The sequence below is a fragment of the Palaemon carinicauda genome, chromosome 15 (genome assembly GCF_036898095.1).
Source record: "Palaemon carinicauda isolate YSFRI2023 chromosome 15, ASM3689809v2, whole genome shotgun sequence".
In the NCBI taxonomy this organism is placed as follows: Eukaryota; Metazoa; Arthropoda; class Malacostraca; order Decapoda; family Palaemonidae; genus Palaemon; species Palaemon carinicauda.
The window spans coordinates 138,921,501-138,944,062 of NC_090739.1; the positions used below are offsets into that span (position 1 = coordinate 138,921,501).

The 22,562-nt window shown below is 33.9% G+C and overlaps 1 long non-coding RNA gene across 1 annotated transcript in view; it reads left to right on the forward strand.

The window, feature by feature from the left end:
• Window positions 1–22,562, forward strand: part of LOC137654422 (uncharacterized) — a 190,441-nt gene that overhangs the window by 43,776 nt on the left and 124,103 nt on the right. The window contains exon 2 of the long non-coding RNA XR_011046633.1: window positions 3,933–3,978. This is a non-coding gene — a long non-coding RNA (uncharacterized lncRNA). The remainder of the gene's footprint in view (window positions 1–3,932; window positions 3,979–22,562) is intronic.

Consider the following 22,562-nt stretch of genomic DNA (forward strand, 5'->3'; position numbering starts at 1 on the left):
TAGGTGTCATTCCTTCATCTGTTTTTTTTTTTACAAGTTTTGATAATAATATTACTAAAATCCTGATATATTTCGTGTAATTTAACTGCATTAGGACCGCTAATTCATACTAAACTAATAGATCTATTTTTTTATCTCTAATTTGTAGTAACATTGTAGAGAAATTAATCCATAATGTCTGTCTATAGTATTTGCCAGAAAACATTTGCTTGCAGAAGTCTAAAACTTCTGATAAAATATGTTCAAATAAGAGGAAGAACACCACCTATAGTCCATTTCTTTTAGCGAGTCATATTTGCACCGACTCGCAACTGTGCCCTTTTAGCTCGGAAAAGTTTCCTGGTTGCTGATTGGTTAGAATTATCTTGTCCAACCAATCAGCGATCAGGAAACTTTTCCGAGCTAAAAGGGCACCGCTGGGAGTCTGGAAATATGACTCGCTAAAAGAAATGGACTATAGTGAGAAACCATTTGCATTTGCCTTGGAATAAGCAAGGTATTGACTTCAGCCCACGGGTGCAGTGCTCTCCGTCTATTACTTTTAACTTATTCATTTAGACCTTTTCCCTCCTTTAGATGTGAAACATATTCAGGTTTACTTGCTCCAATTTTTTAGTTTCATTCCAGATAAAATCATTCGGGCAAATCCAAGTATCAGGAGTAGTGCAAACAGTGGAAGAGAGTTGCGGCTACTATACACTTATAAATTTGAATTAAAAAAAAAGGTAAAACTCTGGCAACATTTATTCCAGGATTTTTACCGTTTTAAAAACTGTTATATTGACGTAAAAGAGTTATATTACGGTCACCAACCCGTAAAAGATAATAACAAAGTAAGGTAAAATCACGGTCACATATATTTTACTGAAATACGGTTGAGAACAGTATATTTTTACGGAGAATTTTTGATAAAAAAATACGGGGCTTTCTAACAGTGTAGAAAAGATCTTTTTTTTTCTGTAGTATTTTCTTAAATGTGGAATTACTGAATACTACTAGGAGCTGGATAAGTTCCCTTTACGTATTGCTAGTTGAACACTCGGAAAGCTTGCAAAAACTAGCAGAACATGGAACACGGAAACATGAATGTAAAAGTTTGAAATTAAGAGTAATAAAACTCATCACATATAAGTCACAAAAGTATAACGAATTTTAGGTGTGTTCTGTGCTATCCTTAAAGTGAGAATATTTTGAATTGTGCCCTCACGTATGTCATTGATCCTAGATAATAGATGTAAGAACTTATTATTATGATTTAGAAGTAATTATTATTATTATTATTGTTGTTGTTATTATTGTTATTATTATTATTATTATTATTATTATTATTATTATTATTGTTATTATTATTATTTGCTAAGCTACAACCCTATTTGGAAAAGCAGGATGCTATAATCCAGGGTCCCCGATGGGGAAAATAGCCCAGTAAGGAAAGGAAACAAGGAAAAATAAAATAATTTAAGAACAGTAACATCATCAAAACAAATATTTTCTATATAAACTATAAGAACTTTAACAAAACAAGGGGAAGAGAAATTAGATAGAATAGTGTGCCTGATTGTACCCTCAAGCTAGAGAATTTTAACCCAAGACAGTGGAAGACCAAGACTAGAGAATAATTGTTTGATTTTGAAGTGTTTAAATGAGAAATTCTTTAAACAATAGTTATCGAAGAATTATATTATGAACCTATCTACACTTGTACGAAATTATATTTGAATGAAATGTCTGTCATTGGCTTTTAGTTTTATTTGTTTGTTTGTGAACAACTTTACACAAAAACTACAGTATCGATATTAACCAGACTTGATAGTCATGTTGGATGTGACCCAAGGATGAATCTGTAACATTTTCGATAAAGTACATCAAAGTACAAATACCTAACTCTGCTTTGAAAATTATCACTGTTAAGTAGATGGCAAATATTCTGTTAGCGTATTTTTCCTTTGTGAAGAACATTACGCAAAAACTGCCGAACCAATTTCAAAGAAACCTAGTGTACATGTGGGATATGACCTAGGGACGAATCCATTAGATTTTGTAGAGATTACATTGGAGTACAAGTACTTAGTGGAGTTATGAGCAAAGTAGACTGCTTGGCGTGGCACAGGAATATGCTCTACTGAGCGCCTCGCTTGTTGAATCCGTAGTACAGTTTTGTCTTTCTGTGCCTTTCATAAGATTATTTAACTTTATTAAAGTATCACGTGAATTATCATCATTAATAATGTACTATTCTTCTTCGTGTGCGCCCTTGATGTCTTGCGTGTTTTTTTTTTTTTTTTTATCTTTATAACGACAATTCTGTCATAACCGTACTGGTTGATTCCGTTGTATTGTTTTATTTCTTTCGGAATTCCCTTTAGTCTCGGTTTCATTACTGTAGGAATTCCCCTCAGTCTGGGTTGCATTGCCTTTGGGATTCCTCTGTCTCGGTAGCAATACTTTCTGAATTCCCCTCAGTCTGGGTTGCATTGCATTCGGAATTCCCTTCAGTCGGTTGCATTGCTTTTGAAATTACCCTCAGTCTTTGTTGCATTGCTTTCGAAATTATCGTCAGTCGTGGTTGCGCTGCCTTTGGAATTATCCTCAGTCTCGGTTGCATAACATTTGGAATTCCCTTCAGTCTGTTTCATTGCTTTCGGAATTCCCCTCAGTCTCGGTTGTTTTGACTTTGGGATTCCCCTGTCTGTAGCATTAATTAATTTCTGAATTCCCCTCAGTCTCGGTTGCATTGCATTCGGAATTCCTTTCAGTCGGTTTCATTGCTTCCGGAACTCCCCTCAGTCTCGGTTGTATTGCCTTTGGGATTCCTCAGTCTCGGTAGCTTTACTTTCTAAATTCCCCTCAGTCTCGGTTGCAGCCTCAGTTACTTTGCTCCCCTACTTCCCTTCAACTTCAGTTACCTTTTGACTTCCGTTCACAATCGGTTAGATGTTTTTTTTTTTTTTTTTTTTTTTTTTTTTTTTTTTTTTTTTTTTTTAGAAATATATACATTACCTTTTGATTTCCATGTACTCCTATATGCACTGCTCTGTGAATATTTTTTAGCCTTAGCCTTGTAGTGGCCGATTGGGTAGCGTCACTTGCTGGTGAACGCCAGACTGGGGTTCGTGTCCCGCTCAAACTCGTTAGTTTCTTTGGTCGCTGCAACCTGGCCATCCTTGTGAAGGGGTTTGGGGAGCCTATAGGACTATCTGCTGAGTCATCAGCAGCCATTGCCTGGCCCTCCTAGCTTTGGTGTAGAGAGGGCTTGGGCGCTGACCAATGTGCATATGGTCAGTCTCTAGGCCATTGTCCTGCTCGATAGGGCAATGTCACTGTCCCCCACCCCTGCCATTCACGAGCAGCCTTTAAACCTTTATAAACTTTTAGTCACGTTACTTCTATGTTGTTTCCTGTTAGCCCAAGTTGCATTGTTTTCTGATTTAGATTTTATATCAAATTGTGTCGCTTTTTAACTTTCTTGTAGCCCCAGCTATATTGCTAGTTGAAGTACCATCAACTCTGTTGCATTGCTTTCCATCAAAATTTACTTTAGCTTCAGTTACATTGCTGTTTGAATTTCCCTTTGTCCAAGTTGCATTACTGTCTGAATTCCCTTTAACCCCAGCAGCGTTACTATCTGAAATACATACAGACCCTTCTACCCTTCTTTTAAGAAAGGGCCCTGGTCGTGCTTGATGGTTTACTACTAGTAATTGGTACCGGTGATATTTTAACAGAATTCGTGAGCATGTTAGATTTTTATACTGTTATTTTTTATGGACTGTTATTGAAACGAATTTGTTATATGTACCTTTGAATTATGCGACTCTGGATCTTGGAAACAAAAAGCCAGGGAAGGGTTGGAATTACTACGTTGGAATATAATTTTTTTCGAATTTATATTAATGAAATCGTGTAAGTATTTGATTTTTCTCTTATTGCAGATGATGCTTGCTCGATACCTGCTTTCCCCACAGTTTCACTTTGAAGGTAAGTATAGACTTTATATGTTTGAACAGGCTGCTTTTCTGCATAGTTCCATCGCATTTTTTTTTTTTACATGAAGCGTTGACTTTTTTCTGGCCTGGAGTTACATTGCATAATTAAAAATTTCATAAAACTGCATTTCCAGATAACCTCTAGATGCCCTAGGGCCTAGGCCAAAGATTTTTCAATAAGAGAATTTGGGCTAAACTTATTCAGCACTAAACATACTTGGTATTTATTAAAATGGTAAAAAAAAAAAAATCGATCCTGGTGTGATTTATTAACTTTTGGAAGCGAGAATTACTGAAAAAAAAAATGCTCTTTCAATACTTCCACTGGCCTGCATCTCTTCTGTGCACTTATTCGAAATCATCCTCATAGTAGACTATATATCGAGAAATTTACGTATAATCTTCACCAATGTATGAAAGTCGTTACTTTTTATGTTATTGATTTTATTTTTGTTTGATAATATTATTGTCTTATGGTGATAGGATTTTATTGTCATAAGCTTTCAAAGCTTAGAAACAATTATGAAGGTTGCAGTGGAATTTTAAGACCCTTTCGGGAGATATTACGTTTTTAATTAGAAATTTATATGATAGTTTAGCGAAAAATACACATACTGTTATTCAGGAATGTTAACTGATCAATACATTCATGTAGTTCTTCTCTTGAATTTTTTTCTTATTCACCCTCTATTGGAGAACATTTTTATTTTGTAAACGTTTCCAAAAAAAAAAAAAAAACGTATTCTGCCAACTTCAGAGTTCCGATCTTAGAATGGTATCGTAGATTTTACGTTATTTTGATTCAAGAATGCTTGAATTTCATTATAAATTTGGTTTTAGAGTTATCACGTTGCATTTGAGTAGGTTGTTGGTGGTTTAAATGTTACAGTTTACGAATTTGAGAATGATTATGGTGGCCGATGTGGTAACGTCCTCGACTGGTGAACGCCAGAATGGGGTTCGAGTCTCGCTCAAACTTCTTAGTTTCTTTGGTAGCTGCAACCTCACCTGCCTAGTGAGCTAAGGAGCCTATAGGTCAATCTGCTGAGTCATCAGCAGCCATTGCCTGGCCTTCCTTGGTCCTAGCTTGGGTGGAGAGGAGGCTTTGGCGCTGAACATATGTACAGTATATATGGTCAGTCTCTAGGGCATTTTCCTACTTGATAGGGCAGTGTCACTGTTCCTTGCTTCTGCTATTCATGAGTGGCCTTTAAACCTTTAAACCTGTTGTAGCTTCGATCCCGACTTGTATTGCCGCAAGTTTTATTCCTTTCCTTGCTGAGCTATTCTTCCTGTTGGAATCCTTGGGCTTATAGCGTCCTGCTATTCCAATTAGGGTTGTACCTTAGCTAGTGATAATAATAATATACGTAAACCCTAGTATCGGTGCAAATGACAAGTTTATTCTTTTCTATTTAGTTCTTTTTAGTGTGTTTATTTGTTTATTTGGATAGCTTTTATTTAATTCTATTCAAGATAGGGAATAAGAGGTTACAGAGGCTTCATGTTTTTCTCTATACAGTCATGTATGGGAGGTTTAGAATTAGGATATTTTTTGAATTCTTATTTTTCATATTTATGAAGGCTGCTGACTTGGAGGGTATTATTATTATTATTATTATTATTATTATTATTATTATTATTATTATTATTATTATAATGAGTAACAGTTTTAATTAATGTGGAGACTGGAATTTTTTTTTTTTATTCCTTTCTGGAAATAGCAGTGTTTCATGCTTATTTTTGAGCAGCATATTTTTCAACAACGACTGATGTTCTCTTTTATATATATATATATATATATATATATATATATATATATATATATATATATATATATATATATATATATATCTACACCTATATAATTATACAGTATATGTGTATTATGCGTTGGTCAAACCAGCCTTTTTGCTTTTGCATGGCGTATGATCCGTCTTCATTACCGCTCTCGCGTGTGCTTATGAGTTTCCATAGTTTTACCTGTTGCTACTTCTCCACGTACAGTTTATGCTTCTCGCCATTGCAAGAGTTTACGATACACCTGCGTTGACATTCCTTGTATATGTGTACACATATCTGACTGTTTCCGTATTCACTACTGATTTTCTTCTTTGCGTATGTTACGATGCACGTGCTCTGACATTCCTGTACGTGTAACACGTGTGTACAATAATGTGTATGTTTGTTTCCGAGACTACTGCTACTACTTCTACTACTATTCCTAATACTACTTCTAATACTACTTCTACTACTATTACTACGACTACAGTACTACCAGCGTCGGGCCGCCACGCAAACTTTATGACCTGTCGAAGTCGGTGCTCGTCAGCCGGCTTTACGACGCGTTGCCTCAGCGCTGCCTTGTTCCCCGTCGGTCGTAAATCGCTCGGCAAAAACATCCTCCAGCCAAGATTAGATTCCGCACCCTGGGAGAAGAAGAAGAAGGGGAGGAAGATGAAGAGAGGACGCTGAGGAGGAGGAGGAGGAGGAGGAAGATTGGATGCCCATACTATCAGCGCATCCTTTTCTTTTTGGGAGACTGCAGCGATACTATTACAATCCGTGGGTGAAGTTTTAGGATTCGTTTATTCACTATTCGCGGTGAATGATAGGAAAAATGACAGAAGCAGGTGAATTATGTGAACCAAAAATATCTGTAGAGGGAGATATTCGTGTCCGGTCTTCAGGTTGTGAGATGATAGGCGGTCTGGTGACTGGCCCTCCCAATATCCTTCGCTCTTGCTCCTCTTCCCTCCCTCCCCACCCCCTCCTCTCTCTCTCGTATTCCCCGTATCGTCCATGATAGTCCCCCTACACCCCCACCCTTATTCTGAGAGTCGCTCTTCCCGCTCAGCGGGGGGTCAGCCGACATGGGGTGAAATTATACTATTATTCGTTTTTTTTATATTCTTTCCAGCACTCGAGTTTTAAACCACTGTTGAGAGAGAGAGAGAGAGAGAGAGAGAGAGAGAGAGAGAGAGAGAGAGAGAGAGAGAGAGAGAGAGATAATTAGTTTACTAAGTGTAATTACACTGGCCAAACATTATGTAAGAAAAAGGGATAAGAAGCGAGTTTCTAAACTTCGGCTCGAACGAACCTCCTCCTTTGCTCTGCGGGATCATATAAATTTTACGATAGTTTTATTGAATGTGAGATTCATCGGAACGATATCCTGTTACTGTTCCCTCCCATAGCGAGGAGGAGGAGGAGGAGGAGAAAAGTAGCTCTGCGGAAACCTTTTGCCAGACGACTGAGTCAGGAGCTGCAGTGGCATCGTATACATTATTCAGTGTTAACTTTAGAGGCAGTTAATTCTCGGCAAAACGTTACCATAACGTATTTATTTAAGCAGTGTGTTCTGCCAGCTGCTTTCCAAGGGAGATGTGGGACGTATGGAGGAGGGTATAGATATTAAAGGCTGCCTTCCCCCCTCCCCGCTACCTCCTTTCTGGCATTGCTAAAACCATGCAATAAACTACGTTTGCTTTCGGCAACAAGTGTCAGAAGGCTTTGCTAATTTCAGGGCGTATTTCAGGGAATTGCATATTCTCCTTCCTTTAATTAAAGCTCTAATTCATTTCGAGATTTCATGAAATATCGCTGGAGGACGTACGTCTTATGTTTGTGTCTGTGTGATCTGATTCATTAAATTGGCTTTGTAATGAACATTTTCCTCGCATGTTCCCAACGTTAACAAATCCTGGATGTGAACATGTCCTTGTTATTTTTCCATAGCGCTACATACACACACGTACACACACACACTATTTACATGTTCGGGGTATAAGTCCAATACTTTTTTTTAAAGATTTTCATGAGCAAGAGCATTGTTTTTGCAATGATAATTTTTAAAAGGACGCAGATTTTCTTAAACAAGTAGGCATACATAAACATACACAAACACAATTTTCCCTAAACGAACACATACATACATACACATACACACATGAAGGAGAAGCGCTACCTCGCCGCTGCCATTGGAGGTAAGAAAAATGTAAAATCGAATAGCCCAATTACGGACAGGGCAATAAGTAACGACCCCATGAAAGGGAAAATATATGGTTTATTACGCATTGTAGAACTCACGGATTTTTGCTTCTCCCGGTCATATAAAGGCATTTTTATCTGTTTTACGTCCCACACGGACGGAATATAGATGAAGAGGGGCAATTATTCGTGTTGAGTTGCAACATTGCGACAGATAAGGGCTTGGGCCGCCGGGTTTTTTTCTACACTGAGAAGCTGCGGTGTGTGTATATATATATGTGTATATATATATATATATATATATATATATATATATATATATATATATTTATATATATATATATATATACACATATATATACACATATATATACATACATATATATATATATACATATATATATATATATATGTATATATGTATATATATACACACACACACATATATATATATATATATATATGTACACATATATATATATATATGTACACATATATATATATATATATATATATATATATATATATATATATATATATATATATATATATATAGTGCGCGTGTGTGTGTGTTCGATGTACTTTTTTTTTATTCATAGACCAAATGAGGAAATTTACATCACTTGTACAAGAAGTAGGCTACACTATAGTTAAAATAACAGTATGACTGGCTGTCGTTATATTTACTGCTTTGCATGATTGTTGAAATATATTAATTTGATTTTGAGACACAACACATTTGAAAATCTAGTAAGATCCAAGTAAAAGAAGTATGTAAAAGCAATATCAGAATTGAAGACTCGGTGTTTATTCTAATGTTTACATGATTTACAGTATATATGAATATAGCATTGCACGGTTAAGTGTTGTTTTATTCAGCTCTCAAGATAAACCTACACATTTCGGAAAAATCTGGTTCTCTCTATTGGTATATGTATGTATGTGTATATATATATATGTATATATATATATATATATATATATATATATATATATATATACATATATACATATATACATATATACATATATACATATATATATATATATATATATATATATACATATATACAGTACATATATATATATATATATATATATATATATATATATATACATATATACAGTACATATTTACATATATATATATATATATATATATATATATATATATATATATATATATATATATATATATATATATATATATATATATGTTTTCTTATTTTTTGCCATATTTTGATTATTACATTATTTATAATGTATAATGAAAAATTTAATCTAATAGCTGTTGTATTCTCTGCTTTGTTTCCGGTTAATCATTAGACTTTTCTCACCTTAGGAGTTTATGGACCTTTGTTGCGTAATTTTAACAGCCCATGTTTCACATGGGTGCTGAATGGCCTTCCATGCCCCAGTGGTGAAACTTTAGGCTCAAATTCATGGTATTGTGGAGGGTATTTTGATTTGTATCTTCCGAGTTCTTTCAGCTTTCATATCTTAATGTTCGACGTATTGCCACGATCGTCTTTAACTGATGCTGCAATTCTTACGAATGAGAAATCTGATTTAATGAAATCACAACTATAGACAGTTATTTTATTATTATTATTATTATTATTATTATTATTATTATTATTATTATTATTATTACTTGCTAAGCTACAACCCGAGTTGGAAAAGTAGGATGCTATAAGCCCAAGGGGCCCCAATAGGGAAAATAGCCCAGTGAGGAAAGGAAACAAGGAAAAATAAAATATTTTAAAAATAGTAACATTAGAATGAATATTCCCAATATAAACTATAAAAGTTTTAACAAAACAAGAGGAAGAGAAATGATATAAAATAGTGTGCCCGAGTGTACCCTCAAGCAAGAGAACTCTAACCCAAGACAGTGGAAGTCCATGGTACAGAGGCTGTGGCACTAGATGCGAAATAAGACCCTTCTTGAAAGTCTGGCTGGATTTAGATAATGATGATAACTGTATTGTTTAGTTGTGAGTTTAATAAATACATTAGTTACACATATTGTTGCAGTAGGTTTACTTCTTCTGAAATGGGTTTATTATTTACAGTTCAATATGTTATCATACAATAATTATTTCTTTTAATTTCTAATAAGATCACTATGCAGGAATAACATTATTTTGAAATATAAATGCAGAACCCAAAGAAACTGTCTGTCCGTCAAAAGTACTCTCCATATCCCATATCTAGTTCAGCCATTGAAAGCACACGTAAAGAAGATTGAAAGCCAGGGGAAAAGGGAAGCAGAAAAAGAAATCCAAAAGCAATGCTCTGTATTGGGGAATGATAATCACTGAAGGTAAATCATTTAAGGAATTTCTTTTGGCTTTCGAAGGAATTTCTTTTGGCTTTCGAGTCTTATTATGATCCTTATTAGCTTGTACTAAACAGCTGAGGTTCGTCAGTATTTCATCGTCACCTGATGAATTATTCTTATTAAAGGAATAAGCAATAGTAATTACCGTTGCATTGGTTTTCTTATTTCTCAAATGAAGTGACCATGAATTGGGCTTTAACAAAAATCGCTCTTTTTTAACGATAATTTTTGGTATAGAAAGTTATGAAGACGAAATAGTTTACATTTAAGAAAATATTCTGTAATATTATAGACAAGCAGCTTTTAGATATCTTGATCTTTCTCTTATAAACTTTATTAACGTTTTTAAAACATACTGAAAAAAGAAAAAAGATTTGTTGCTCTCAATGGCCTTCACCTTAAAAACCATCTGATACTTTTTTTTTTAATACTTGATTTATCAGCAAGGGTAATTTTTCTCCATTTCTACCCTGGTATTTTTATGGAAAATTTACATCTTAGTTTTTAAATGGGACATAATAAGTTTCCACTGCTTTCACATATGTGTGGTGTTGGGAGGGCGGTGGGGCTGCCAGATGGGTTATTATTATTATTATTATTATTATTATTATTATTATTATTATTATTATTGACATCATCATCATCTAAGCTACAACCCTATTTGGATAAGCAAAATGCCATAAGCCCAACGGCTCCAACAGAAAAAAAATAGCTCATTGAGGAATGGAAACAAGATTAGTAATGAATTATTATTATTATTATTATTATTATTATTATTATTATTATTATGGTCATCATCATCATCATTTAAGCTACGACCCTAATTGGAAAAGTAAAATGCCATAAAGCCCAACGGCTCCAGCAGGGAAAAATAACCCATTGAGGAAAGGTATTATTAATATTATTATTATTATTATTATTATTATTATTATTATTATTATTATTATCCAAGCTACAACCCTAGTTGGAAAAGCAAGATGCTATAAGCCCAACGGCTCCAATAGGGAAAAATAGCCCAGTGAGGAAAGGAAATAAGGAAATAAATCAATGATGAGAACAAATTAACAATAAATCATTCTAAAAACAGTAACAACGTCAAAACAGATAGGTCATATATAAACTATAAAAAGAGTTATGTCAGCCTGTTCAACATCAAAACATTTGTTGCAACTTTGAACTTTTGAAGCTCTACTGATTCAACTACCTGATTAGGAAGATCATTCCAAAAAGGTAACAAGGAAATAAACTACAAGATTAGAAATGAACAATTAAAAAAGAACATTTTAATTCGTCAATGAAAATTCCTCGAAACTATTCTGACATTTGGACTGTTAGTTTATAGATCTGTTAATTGATCCCCTTAATCCTCTCCCTGATCTGTAGCAAAGCAATGCCATAGTTCACGCGGATATTCGAGTAACTAAACGAGGTGAAAAAGAACGCGAGCACGTGTTAACCAGCTTTCTTTATTAACGGAAACTTAACACAAATTACCGAGAGTTAATGTGTATAGACGATTTTTAAACCCCCGGTCTAATTAACATTTTTTTCCCCTTGTTGCTTCACCCATTTGAACTTGCATGAGGGGAAAAATTCAAGGAGAAAATTAGGTTTTTCTGTCTTTTTATTTTGCCACTTGACTCATTGTGGGGCGTGAGCTCTAATTACGTATAGATATAGGATATAATGGTGCGCCGTAATTACTGAGAATTTTTGCTTTCTGGTGAAAACGGCGTGAAGGATGCTTAATTGTACGGCTATTTTGTGTTGTATTTTTATCGGACGTCTTCGCGACTTACGACTACGGGCGGTGCTCTGATCTCCTCCTCCTCCTCTCTCCTTAACCCACGCCTATCCTAACCAGTCCCCTTCCCCCTATTTTATACGTAGCTCTTGGGATCCTCCTCCTACTACCCCTCCCCCAAAAGGCTGTAGAGCCCCTCCAAGAAGGGTGAGTGTACAAAAAGTTTGGGAAACGCATTAAACACTCGGGATAAATTTACCCCGTAATAGCTTGTAATTACAAAGGCTTTTTTTTTTTGTCTGATAAACTGTTCTAATGATACAGTCCATGATTGAATTTTACCTGATAACCTGTTTAAATGATACAAATCCATGATTAGATTTTATCTGATAACCGATGTAATGATACAAATCCATGCTAGAATTTTGTCTGATAACCTGTTCAAATGATACAAATCCATGATTAGATTTTGTCTGATTACCGATGTAATGATACAAATCCATGATTGAATTTTGTCCAATAACCTGTTTTAATAATACTAATCCATGATTGAATTTTGTCTAACTTGTTCTAATGATATGAAATAATTGAATTTTGTCTGATAACCTGTTCAAATGATACAAATCCGTGATTGAATTTTGTCTAACCTGTTCTAATGATAAAAATTATTAGATTTTGTCTAACCTGTTCTTATGATACAAAATGATTAAATTTTGTCTGATAACCTGTTCTAATTGATACAAATCCATGATTAAATTTTGTCTAACCTGTTCATATGATACAAAATGATTGAATTTTGTCTGATAACCTGTTCTAGTGATACAAAATGATTGAATTTTGTCTGATAACCTGTTCTAGTGATACAAAATGATTGAATTTTGTCTTATAACCTGTTCTAGTGATACAAAATGATTGAATTTTGTCTGATAACCTGTTCTAGTGATACAAAATGATTGAATTTTGTCTGATAACCTGTTCTAGTGATACAAAAGGATTGAATTTTGTCTTATAACCTGTTCTAGTGATACAAAATAATTGAATTTTGTCTGATAACCTGTTCTAGTGATACAAAATTTTTGAATTTTGTCTGATAACCTGTTCTAATGATACAAAATGATTGAATTTTGTCTGATAACCTGTTCTAATGATACAAATCTATGATTGAATTTTGTCTAACCTGTTCTAATGATACAAAATTATTGTATTTTGTCTGATAACCTGTTCTAGTGATACAAAATGATTGAATTTTGTCTAACCTGTTCTAATGATACAAAATTATTGTATTTTGTCTGATAACCTGTTCTAGTGATACAAAATGATTGAATTTTGTCTAACCTGTTCTAATGATACAAAATTATTGTATTTTGTCTGATAACCTGTTCTAATGATGCAAATCCTTGATTGAATTCTGTCTGATAACCTGTTCTAGTGATACAAAATGATTGAATTTTGTCTGATAACCTGTTCTAGTGATACAAAAGGATTGAATTTTGTCTTATAACCTGTTCTAGTGATACAAAATAATTGAATTTTGTCTGATAACCTGTTCTAGTGATACAAAATTTTTGAATTTTGTCTGATAACCTGTTCTAATGATACAAAATGATTGAATTTTGTCTGATAACCTGTTCTAATGATACAAATCTATGATTGAATTTTGTCTAACCTGTTCTAATGATACAAAATTATTGTATTTTGTCTGATAACCTGTTCTAGTGATACAAAATGATTGAATTTTGTCTAACCTGTTCTAATGATACAAAATTATTGTATTTTGTCTGATAACCTGTTCTAGTGATACAAAATGATTGAATTTTGTCTAACCTGTTCTAATGATACAAAATTATTGTATTTTGTCTGATAACCTGTTCTAATGATGCAAATCCTTGATTGAATTCTGTCTGATAACCTGTTCTAGTGATACAAAATGATTGAATTTTGTCTGATAACCTGTTCTAGTGATACAAAATGATGGAATTTTGTCTGATAACCTGTTCTAGTGATACAAAATTATTGCATTTTGTCTGATAACCTGTTCTAATGATACAAAATGATTGAATTTTGTCGGATAACCTGTTCTAGTGATACAAAATGATTGAATTTTGTCTGATAACCTGTTTTAATGGTGCAAATCCATGATTGAATAGTGTTTTGGGGCGTGCGTTGGACGGTGTATCTGATCGATTTTCAAGGGCCTTGGTAGAGAAAATTTTTGTTACAAGTAAAACCTTGAGCTGGGTCGATACACGTCGTGTCGTCAATAAGACCTGACTGCACTGTTGACGAGAAAACAATAGCCCAGTTGCGAAAAAAAGTGATCAGGATAATGTTTTAATTTTCTACAAGCAACTTCCTCACATAGTGCTTCGTGGTATTGATGGCTTATGAAACCTTTTATTTTAATTAGGCTTGGCAAGATTAGGAAATGTAATTTTTTTTAGTTTTGCGATGGTGGTGGTAATAGTAAAACTTTTGGTTAAACAAGCTAGTTTTAATGTTTCATTTTATATCTATGGGGTTCTTATCTTGAACCAACCAACTATCTTTCTGTGTGTGTAGCAATGTCAATTACCTGCCATGCCAATTATCATCGCCATTGCGAATGGCATATATTCATCCCTGTCGTTGTTTATTTGTTTGGTTGTAAGCAACTTTAAAAAAAAAAAATAACTACTTTACTGATTTTGACCAAACTTGGTAGACATGTAGAGTATGACCCAAGAATGAATCTATAACATATTGGATAAAGTATATCACAGTACTAAGTACGCAGCAGTACTTTGAAAATAGTCGCAATGTAAAGTAAATCGCAGCTATTTTGTTAGTTTATTTTTTGTTTGTAAAGAATATTACGCAAAAACTTCAGAACCAATTTCAACTAAAGTTGGTGGACATGTGGGGTATGACCCAAGGGGAAATCTATTAGATTTTGAAGAAAATACATCGAAGTACAAGTTCGCAGAGGAGTAAAGAGTAATATAAGACTGCTTGGCGTGTTAAAGGCATGCTCCCTATTAGTGCCCCTCTAGTTGTGTATTGTTTCGTTATTACTTCTCATTGCTTCCTGTCTTTTGTTCTGTAACATATATCGGCGGTTAAGGGTTTAGCATGGATATTATATAGTTCTGAATTAAAAGTCGAAACGTGGACCGGTCGTACATTCGGTAATTTTTTTTTTTATTTTGGTGGCAATGTTGTCAAAATGTCTTGAAAATTGATTATTTGATATATTAAATCGAATTACTTGTCTATGGGAGACTTGGTATTATAGGGTATACATACCAAGGAATTTGCGCTAATGTTGTGTTGTACTTATGAATCTTCTTAATCTTCAAGGAATATCTCTCTCTCTCTCTCTCTCTCTCTCTCTCTCTCTCTCTCGCGCGCGCGCGCGCGTGCGCATATTTCAACGTTTACAGGACGGAGACATTTTGAAATGCTTGGTAAGCTGAGAGTCTTGTGTTTACACTTAGAAAATGTCACATATAGCCTACATACATGCACGCACCTACACGCACATACTGTAAACGTAAACAGATACACAACCTGAAGACATTTTTCTCCCTCATCTTTTTTATAAAGAGCCATTCTGTTCAGTGACAGCTCATAAAGAATTTAATTTTGGCTAGTTATATCATGGTGATAGTAATGATGATAATGATAGGAATAACAATTGTAAATACACGAAGGAAAGCAGAATAAACATTCTATGAGAACAAAATTAATAATAATGTCGTATAAGGAAAGAAATTTATGTACCTCTTATATGAGTTTTTATCTATCAAACCTACATTACGTAATATGTTTCTAGTTATATGTGTTCGCATACTTTTGTGCAAATGTGAAGTGGCCTTTGTTACGAGAGACGAGACTAACTTTGAATTTCAGGTTTCGACGATAATATAGTTTGTCAATGTTTTATGTTGATGTACAGTACATTTATTGAAAATCTTAAGTTAACAATAGTAAAGTTAGTCTCTCTCTCTCTCTCTCTCTCTCTCTCTCTCTCTCTCTCTCTCTCTCTCTCTCTCTCTCTCTCTCTCTCTCTCTCTCGTACGAGTATCGGGTTTTACTACATTGCAACGTCGAAAAATATTTATTTTATATTTCATTGTCTCATATATTTGTATATAGTAATTGCATTATACTGATATAGTTCCTTATGACAGATAATCTGAGAAGACGCTCGCAATATTTGTCTGTGTTTCTGGAAATACAGTAACAAAGGGTCGTGAGACGTACGTATATACCGGGACATAAGATAGGTGTAAAATTTTATATGCTTATTGTCAGGAAGGACGAAACGACATAAGTAAATGCCTCTGCTCCATAATTGGCGAGGCACAACAATGGCGGCCGAGTTGTTGATTTATTCATAATTTGCCGGAATAATCCAAAGCATGCGATTATTTTTTCCCTTTTCTTTTTATGAATGTGGAGGGTGGATAGGTTTAAAAAAAAAAAAAAAAACTAAACAATGGCTAACCGCAGCATCCTTCGACCCTCCCCATCCATCCCAGGATCCCATCCAACCTATCCCCTTATCCCCCGTCCTCTTCAGACTCCCATGATCGTCCCATCTCAGAAATGGTTGTCTTTGATGTGACGTCCACAATGTCTAATTCATAGGACTGAACGGGTTGTTAGCATAACGTGAGATCTTGATAACTGCGAGACAAGGCCCTCCTCCAAAGGGAGCTTCTGTATTCCGAAAAGGACATCCAAAGGATTCCCTCGTTTAAAGGATGTCTCTGACGATAAACAAGAAACTGATGGCTTCGATAAAAGGACAAAAATGAACATCCCGCTCGCCGTATCCGAGACTCCATCTAAACGGGTTAGGTTAGTGCGGGGTGGGGGAAGGGGGAGGGAAGTGGAATGGGTGATCTGCCTTGGAATTGGGAAGGGAATGCCAGGGGAGGGGGGAAGTTTAGGAGGAAGGTAGGCCCTTTCAGCTAGAGATTGGGTTGTGTTCCTCCTCCTCCTCCTCCTGGAAGGTAGTGGTACTCGACGAGGGTCCAAGGCTGACAGCAGACGTGACATAAACTATCGACTTTATGTAGCGGTGATCACGTTCAAATTCCCCTTTTTCTCTTTTATCGCTTATTCTTATTGTTAATTTGCCCTTTTTTTTTTTTGCTGAGTTTTCTTTCTTTACTTTCTTTATTCTTTTTTGCCTGGAGTTAATGCGAGTTGGATTTATACTTTGAGAATTTCTTGTAAATTTATTTTCATACATATATATATATATATATATATATATATATATATATATATATATATATATGTATATATATATATATATATATATATATATATATATGTATATATATATATATATATATATATATATGTATATATATATATATATATATATATATATATATATATATATATATATATATATAATGTATGTTGTTAATGAATTTGTCAATGCATCACATACAGTATATACACTATACACCCATACATACACACACACACACACACACACACACACATATATATATATATATATATATATATATATATATATATATATATATATACTACCCTTGAGTCATTATATATCAAACTGCTTGTTCCTTCTTTAAACTCCAACGCTTCCGCTTCTCCTCTTTCTTTAGCATAACTGAAGTCGTACGTGGGTAACAAAATCCATAATGTTTTAATATTCTTTTACTATTTTGTTTTAAATTACCGTACAACTTTTAAGAATTTTGTATTTATATCTTTTACATATTGATAATGAACATTGCAATGTTCGAAACGTCTCTAGATAAAATAGGACCTTTTAACTGATGTTTTTTGGACCCTGCTGCACACCATATATATATATATATATATATATATATATATATATATATATATATATATATATATATATATATATATATATATATATGTGTGTGTGTGTGTGTGTATACATATGTATAGTGTATATACGTGTATGTATTGACAAATTCATTAATATTCGATATTTAATTCGTTTCCCCTTACGTGGAATAGCTCCATGGAAGAACAGCAGCAACGTTACTGCCACATTCATCCTTTTAACTAGTGAATAATATCTACAGTACTATCTGCATACACCTACACTTCTCACCATCACCATTAACATATCCTTAAGGTTTTTCATTTATAATACATCTTATACACAGTCTTTCCAACCCTTCCCATGTGCTTTTCTTTTACTTCCTAGCATGTAGGATTCTATTTCTTCTGCAACACATTATCACTCATTCTTTCGACATGACCAAATCACCGCAAAAGCTGACCCATTCTTTATCATAAGCTAATTGTATATACTCTAGTACATAGTTTCACATTACTTGCTTAAATTTAATTTTAAACTCCACTATATATATATATATATATATATATATATATATATATATATATATATATATATATATACATATATATATATATATATTTATATATATATTATATATTATATATATACCGTGAAAACATGTAACGCCTGGAAAAATCAATTGCACCTTTCCACACTTCCAAGTTTTCTTAAGATCTTTGGACAACATGGTAACGGTTTGCTTTATCTTATTCTCTGATTCCCAAGTCTTATTTCATCTTATCATTATCTATAAGTTTTAATAACTACATTTTTTGCTCATTTAATAGAAATATTCATGAGCACCATTCGTTACACGAAGGACATCGCCTTGTTTGCATGCTGTACAAAATCGTCCTCAATGGTGGCTGGCTATGGCATCGGTGATCTATTGCTTGAGATCAGTGATATCATGTGGCCTTGTTCGATACACGATATCCTTAACAGAACCCCAAAGAAAAAGGTCCTTGTGACTTATATCTGATGACCGAGGTGGTCAGGAGTTGGGCCATCCTTTCAAATCCCCTGGTCTGGAAATGTTTGATTTGGGAGTCCACAAACATACAGTCCCCAATGTGATGGTGCTCAATCTTGCTAAAAAATAATGATGCCATATGTGGATAAGATCATGATGAGGGGTAGGTGGAGATGGTTTGGGCATGCTCTTCGCACTCCCCAAGAGAGATTAGTTCACCAAACTTTCAGCTGGGCTCCACAAGGCACTAGAAGAGTTAGAAGACCCAGGACTACATGGCTGAGGACTATGAAGCGCGAAGTAGATGATGATGAATGGAGAAGTATTGAATTAAAAGCTCATGATAGAGACGACTGGTGAATTCTAATCGAGGCCATTTGTGACAATAGGCGTAGGAGGAGATGATGATGATGATGATGAAGGTCATCTAGTTGTGCTGCCTCATATTCAGGCAAAAGGTCAAGGTAAACATCTGCAGTAATTGGTGTCTCGTTGAAGAAAAGTGGACCAGTGTTTAGAATTCACATGATCCTTATCACAGTGAAGTTCTCCACTTAAATGGGGTTATTCTGGTTCCGAGATTCTCCCATTATTTGTGTTCACTTTCCTTAAAACGTGAAAGATTGCCTCATCACTTTAAAAAAAAAAAAAAAGATATTTTCATAAATTTGTTCCAGCATGTTGACTGCAAATTCATTTTGTCTTTTTTCATCATTTGTTTTGAGTACCTGTATGAATTGCATTATGTAAACTTACAATTGCATTCTGGGTGTAGTTTTAGGCATCTAAGTGTTGAGTATTTAAGGTTTTTTCATCACATCCCACACTCCCCTTCCCTTCTTGTGAAAGATGCTCTCTCTCTCTCTCTCTCTCTCTCTCTCTCTCTCTCTCTCTCTCTCTCTCTCTCTCTCTCTCTCTCTCTCTTTATTATACACACACACACAAATCAGCCCCTTTTTGTGTTCTGGTTGGGAGGTCAGTCTTGGTTGGATCAGGAAGTTTCGGTGACTAAGTTGTCTTCTGATTTATGCTTAATTTATGTATTAGAGAGTGTATTGTGAATAGGTACATTACTAATTATATTGATTGTTGACTGCACATTCCTATGTCCTTTTAGTTACAAGGAATGAGTCCCACATACAGAAGAGCTTCTACAAACATTCTCGTCTGATGTGGATTCAGGTAAGCCTTTTGTGAATTTGTTCCACTGAATTTCCATCCTGTTAGGTGAGATTTCATGCCTCAATACATTTGCAACTCTAAAGCAACTCTCTACTGATGATGCTGGATCATAATGCTTTTCAACAGCTTCTTCTAATTACCGTGTAGCAATTATTATTTAACTTTTTTACAAGCAGACTTAATAAATATTGTTTCGAGAATTTGTTTAAGTATGATTTCTGTTAAATAACTCTTGTGATAACATTTATCACTAATTTGATTTATTTCTATAAAAACTTCGTATTTTTCATTGAAATATTTATTCCCAGACATTAACTCCCTTAGTAGATAACTGATCATTTGGCGTCCGCTATAGCTTGAACCACCTTTTTTTCATTGTTCGTTTTGTCAGTATTTGTGATAGTTACTTTGCCTGTTCTCCCTGCTGAATGAAAGCATGACTGATGGTATCATATCTCCTGAGCAGCTGCATCACCTGTATAAAAACGATTGGACAATTTGGATCTTATTTAGATGTTAATTTATTTCTCCCTTTATTGTATTTTAAGAGTTTTATCTTATCAATTATCACTTGATGTAAATTTTTTTTCAATAACAGCAACACACCTGCGTTGATAATATGTACATATTTTTATATTTTGGATCATCTTCAGATAATGTGGATATCTCAGTCAATTCCTTATACTTTGTTTTTCCCAAGTTTGATTGTTTTTTTTTTTTTTTTGGACATACAACCATTTCTTTTATATGGACTATCAAAGGTTTCTCTACCATCGGAAATCTTGCCCCCCCCCCCCTGACACTACAATTGCATCCATGATATCAGTTGGTAAGCCTGTACAGAAAAATAATTATATTTAATATTTGTGATATACAACAGTGAATACAAGAAAAAATAATAGATCTTAACCCTTAAATTCGATGGATTAAGAAATAATTTAGATGTATTAGGGTCATAGTCATTGGATTTGAAAACATGAGGTATGAAAATTAAATTTGTAGTTGCCTTAATAATAAAGACATATTAGTGCTACTAGTATAATTTCCGCCTTATTGTAATCCAATATGGCTCTATTATAACGAAAAAATGGCCCGATGTTTTGTGCCCTCATCATCAGAAAATTAAATGAAATCAATTTAGGCAAGGCTATCTTGAAAATTGCAAGATTAGCTACATTATGATCCATGACACATATTTGGGCCTTTTCTTGAGTAGACAATTTCAGTGGGATTCTTTTAACAATTGCGCTTTCATGAACTGAAATACACATATGCAATGCGATTAAATATTTTGATAAATGCTGAATGGATGGAGCAAATTTACGTAAGATGTATCATAAATGGGTTTTGTAATACATATTTTTATTTTATTATTATTATGTATGTATATATTATATATATTATACAGTATATATATTATACAGTATATATATATATATATATATATATATATATATATATATATATATTATATATATATAATATATATATATATATATATATATGTATATATATGTGTGTGTCCTAATCCTTGTATGCAAATATGTGTTTTATACGTCAAGGTAAATGAACTCTATAGTTATGAGAATTCCACAAAAACAAACAATTCAGCATGTTGTTGTAGCAAGATTGCATCTTGTTTGCGAGGGGTAGTCAGTAGCCTTTGTGCGTTCATTAGACCGTTCATTAGACAAGGTGCTCACCTGAGAGTATCGGCTGTACACAGTGTATTCAGGAACCTTTTTGTAATAGTTAAAAAACCCATGTTCCGATGTCTCATTATCCGTTGACATGGGATATATATATATGTATATATGTATATATATATATATATATATATATATAATATCCATAATAGTCCACTGCAGAACAAAGGTCTCAGACATGTCCTCCCGCTTGCGTCTGTTTATGGTCTTTCATTATAGCTTTAGCATTTTGAAACGAAGAAAAACGGAAAAAATGTTCACCGTAGAAACATTTATCAACATATTTCTTTGAACTTCATTTTTGACATGGGGCCAAAAGAGAGAACCATTTTTACAAGTAACTACTTTTTTCCGAACATTCATCCTGAGACGCTGAGCTTAAACAAGTAACATACGTAATGTACTTTACGTATTAAAAGGAAAATTGAATTGCATAACTATGATATAGGCTTCAGTTATCGGCGACATGGTTATACAAGTATGAAGTATTTAGGAAAACATGATTGTTTATCGACCACGTCGTTCAATTAGCTAGTTATGCATGTTGCATAAGATTTTTCATAATTCTGGCTATTCTTTGCATGCAGATCTTCCCAGACAGTACCATCTTGTTCGTAATAACATGTAAGCAGCAAATTCTAATAGTCAGGTCTTCTCCGTCATAATGCTCAATACTACACAGATTTCTAGAAGTTTTATTCCAGCTGTGATCAAGTTGTGGAATGATCTTCCTAATGTTTTCATGTTGAACAGACTGACATGAGTGTCTATTTATAATTT